This window comes from Ostrinia furnacalis, unplaced genomic scaffold (assembly GCF_004193835.3).
Source record: "Ostrinia furnacalis isolate ACB-3 unplaced genomic scaffold, ASM419383v2 OfSCF5080, whole genome shotgun sequence".
Classification (NCBI taxonomy): Eukaryota; Metazoa; Arthropoda; class Insecta; order Lepidoptera; family Crambidae; genus Ostrinia; species Ostrinia furnacalis.
In genome coordinates, this window is record NW_021135319.1 from 56,167 (window position 1) to 61,250 (window position 5,084).

Genomic DNA, 5,084 nt, shown 5'->3' on the forward strand with positions numbered 1-5,084 from the left:
CTTTGTTTGAATTTCCCGGGCTAAAATGAAGCGTTTCTAGAGAAGGTACCTTCGAGTCATTTATGATGTTGCCCATCCAATAGAAATGAAGTTAAAATGAAGCTACGTGACTCACCAGAGCGTCATTCCAACATTGCATTATTCCCAGAACTTATAGTTCCGCTCCAAAAACTCCAGCTCGACTTCAGACGAAGTTTCCGCTGCAGTCGTTCAAAGGCTTGCTGAGGGTTGCCTCTTCAAGAGATGAGCAAAGCTGTCTAAACATGTTTCGTGAAGGGTTGACAAACTCATTTTGCACACGGCTTGTAACTTTAATATAGTTGTAGTACCAATAGCTAGTGCTTAGACCAACAGCATCTCCTTGGTCCAACAAATGGCAAATTAGTTATTTAATTTTTAGCGTTAAGAGTCGCATCGCAGCCGGGCAACAAACGCTGGCCGTAACAGCGTATTACACTTGAAAATTTCGACGGGTTCATCCAGTGTCTAAGTAGCTCAGTTGAAAGAGCAGTCGCCCGGCAAGCGGAAGGTCGTGGGTTCAATTCCTGCCTTAGGCAGTTCGATTTTTTCAAGTTATTTATAATTTTCAAAAAAATTCTTCATCTACTTCTATGATGTTGTCTTCCACATCGCACTCTTGTTAGATACTTTATCAATATAACACCTCAAAAGTACTTGACTGTATTGTCTGTAGCAGTCTGATACTCTGGTTGCAGTGAGCTTGCGGTTCTGATCGCCGTCGATTTTCAGGTTTTGGTTCCAGTTATGCCTTCTGAATTTTTTCAGGTAGATTTGATTGGCAGATTAAATTCGTCTGTTTACGGGACTAATCCCACCTCTCGTTCCCATCGCTGCAACTCCTCTGTAGCCAGGATCTACAGCGTGACCGCCGATAAAAGCCCACCCAGTGAAGGTTAAGTTTATCCTGGGGGAAAGTTAAACTCTCATTGGACCCGCAACGAAATTAACCAGAAGAACATAGGAGGATTTCGTAGTTAAGGTTCGTCTGTCTAGTAGGCCCTTGTTTTAGTATATTGTGGAGTTTGTCCATAGCAGAACACATTACCTCTATCCCTGTCTGTAATTTCCAGGAAAACGTGCTAAAACTTTCAGCATGCACTAATGGGTGGTCCAATTACAGTTCGGTGGCAAACAAAATAATGGGCCTAATGAAATTTGAGCGAGGCCCGCGTTTGCTCGCTAATGGCGACCTCTAGTTTGGACGTGTTGGCTCGCGAGCAAAGTTTATTTGTTTCTCATTATTCGGCGAAAGGTCAGACTCAGCTTGTTTCTGTTGGTTTAACTACAGTGGTAATCAGAGTTTGATTTCCATCTCTAATGTTTGCATACGTAAGTTACATAACACGACGGCTGATGGTCCATCGATGTACTTGTAACACTGTGACGCCATAATCAATGTACTGTACTGTAACACTGTTACTGCAGGAGCTCGACCCTCTTTCGTTCGTTTGTTCGTGTCAGCAAAATAACGTCCACAGCTGGACAAAGGCCTCCCCCAAAGATTCACACAACCACCGGTCCTGAGCCGCCCGTGTCCAGGCACCTCTTGCGACCCTCTCTTTATCAGAGGCAAATGGCGAATTTGACCTACACTCCCCACGTTGGCCGAATGGATTGAGGAGAGATGTGTTATTGAGGTACCCAAGAGGGTAGTTTTAATAGGTCCTAGTAGGTATGTAAAAAAATTATGAACTGATGCGACTACTTAGTGTCAAACAAAATCGTCCACTGCTGGACAAAGCGACCTTCACCAGATCGTCAGTCCACCGAGTGGGAAGCCTGCTTACGTTACTTACTTCAATCAGTGGACGCTACTTTCTAGAACTTAACATTGCTAAGTATTTACGTTTTAGTTACGTCATTTACCTGCTTTTATAATTGAAAATATCTATGAAAAACATTAACAATTTGTTTTTAATTAGTTAGCATTATATCTTGTATAGCCTGACCAGGAACATAAAAACCCTCGCCATGTTGCGGAAAACTAATGGTACTAATTTCTTTTAATGGCAACAGTAACTGAAAACTTCATTGATATGTCACCTTGCATGTCAGTCTATTGTTGTCAAAGTGTAAACAAACTTTATTTTAAATGTGTGCAATTGATTTTGTGAATTAAATTGCTAAAATATTTTTATAGTCGTGAAAGAAAAGTGGTTCACGATGTGTTAATGTATTTGTCGAAGAGAAATACTAAGGGTTCGGACAATATTTTCATTGAATAATGTTTCCGACAAAGGTTGTCAAATTGACTGACATGTTTATCGTATGGTACAGTCCACTATGAAAATTAGCTGTAGTCTGTTTCAACTACCTATTTTAAAGTTTTTTNTCGCCACCGGAATTAGGCAAAAAACGAGTTTGTTGATATTCACCCCCCTAAGCAAACCTGTTGCATCATTTCTATTTGAACTGAATGTAGATGTCGGCACATTAAACTTAACATTTTTGTTACAATATAACTCTTATTACCACTACCTAAGATTCTATTGTTTCGCTTGATGTGCAGCCGTTGGTACAGTCATCTATGTAAGTATTACAACGCCCGTATTCACAAAGTGAAGCTGCAAATCGAACGCACAGCGTTGAATAGAGCTCATCAGCTCTGTGATTGGTTCGTGTGTCACCCTGTGCGTCCACGCGCACTGTGAGACCTCATAGTAATGTTTGTGAATACGGGCGTAAGTGTGTAAAAGTAACTGACTTTTACTTTTGTTACGTTTTCACTGCGCGTGGACGCACAGGGTGACACACGAACCAATCACAGAGCTCTATTCAACGCTGTGCGTTCGATTTGCTGCTTCACTTAAGCAAGCATCGTTTGTGAATACGGGAGTTATACAACTACATAAGGGAACTAGGAAAGCGTTTAGCTTTCCCTGCCGTTGTATTTCAAAGAACAATTGAAAAGCGAGCAGTGTTGCCAACAGAAATGGGTGACGTAGTTTCAAAGAGCTGTATTTAACAGGTTGGTATGAATGTGGGCTTTAATTGAAAATCGTTCCTGGTAAAAGGATTATTGAGAACTGCTTCGATGCTGTAGGATTATTATGGGCGTGGGTGTAGGGAAATGAGATCGCGGCAATCGGAATAATATTGGATTGAATAATATAAAAACCTTTAAAAATGTTTCGCCACTTGGAAAATAATTATTGGTTAAGTAATTCTTCTTTTTATCGTGTCGACAACAAACCTACACAGTGTCAGCCTAAAACTCCGCTACAAGAGTGGCGTTGGTGGTGTTGTCAGCAGCATTCATTAAATTGGTTAATTGATAATTGAACAAATAGAGCGGATATTATGGGTACAAAATTAACAAGTCCGTGCTATCGGAGAACCAACCAATTGGAGAAAAAACCTTGCTGCACTGACAAACTGCTCGATGGACAGATGATCTCTGAAAAATTGATGACAGCGGCTGGATGAAAGATCCGAGAGATCGTAAGATCAAACTTTGAGGAGTGAGTTCCTTCGGAAATTCCTGTCCAGCGGCAGAAATAATAATTAACAAAATTGTAAACGCGAGCAACAAATTCTTTGAGCACTAATAAAAATAACAACGTCTAGACAGTTGTAAATACTCCCAATAACGCTTCAATTCCAATCTGTAACGTAAATAACTCCGTTATTTTTACTGCAGAGACGAGCCATTATGACCTAACCTCTAACTCTGCAATAACTGAAACGGCTCGCAAATAAAAACCGCCTTTCTGACACAAAGCCATTAGGCTGGTTATCCACGGAAGCGGAGATGTGGCGGAGCGGTGAGTGAGCTAGGCAAAAATCCACCAATAAAATTGTTTACAATATCCGCTCCGCTTTATAGACAAGAAGTTTCAAAAGCAGTGTAGCGGAACGGGGAAGCGGAGAATAGCGGAGCGGGATGGCGGAGCGGGGTAGTGGAGCGGGGCAGCAAAACGTAGTAGCGGAGCGGGGTAACGGAGCGGAGAAGCAAAACGGGGAAGCGAAGGTAAACAAATGACTCGAGGCGTGCTCTCCCGGCCTAGCTTCGGAAAACACTCAACTCGCACGCGTCTATCAACATACACAACTTGCAACTCCGCTCGCTCCGCTATCTCGCTCCGCTTATGTGGACAGGCAGCATTACGTGGAACCCAGCAATGGCGGAATTAGAGCTGCATCGAGGTAATGCTTCCAACATAAATAGGCGTAGAGTAGAGTGAAACGAGTTTTTTACTATTGTATCGCATAAACAGGCGTAATGGCACTTATGGTAGTGTAGTGTAGTGTAGTGCTGTTAGGAAGAAGCAGTAAAAATACAGTTATGGGCCTGGTAAATTAGAGGGTCGTGATCCTGTAGAGATTAAATTATGTACCTGATGATAATCAGATTTAACAAACACAAGTGCGGAGAACAGAAAACACAATAATATTAGTCAAAATGTATCTTAAAAGTCGACTACACAGGCGTGTAGCAAATATGCATTTGCAATACTCGTAGTTGCACCAGTGCATAAATTCCATACTTTTGTCAATAAATATAATCATTTGACGCTGTAGGTCAGTGGTTCTTAACCGGTGGTCCGCGGACCACTGGTGGTCCCTGGAGGCATTCCAAGTGGTCCACGAAGACATCGTAATAAACAAGTGAGGTGACGTGATGAGTCGAGTCAACACAACGCAAACGGCGCACAGTTGGCGAGAAATCGACCTCCCCTTTCATAGGATTTTGAAAAAAAAAAAAAAGTGGTCCATGACAAGACAGAAATTTGGTAAAATGGTCCCTCGTGAGTCGTGACTCAAAGGTTAAGAACCACTGCTGTAGGTAGATCAATTGACTGAGTTCTTACGCTACTTCTTCTCAGCCCTGGCCCATTTATTGTATCAAAACAGTGGTAGGGTTATTATTGGGACGTGTAAAAGTGCTTTTAAAAAGCCCACTCACAAAAGCAAAATGAGTTTTTTATGAGTTTCATAGCATAAATGCAAAACCAGTGCAGAAAACTTCACATCCTGTTTTTCAGTTTCATGCATCAACGAGCACTGGAACGTGTACTAAAGCTCATTGACGCATACGTAAGTAGCGGACGGGCAATTTCAGT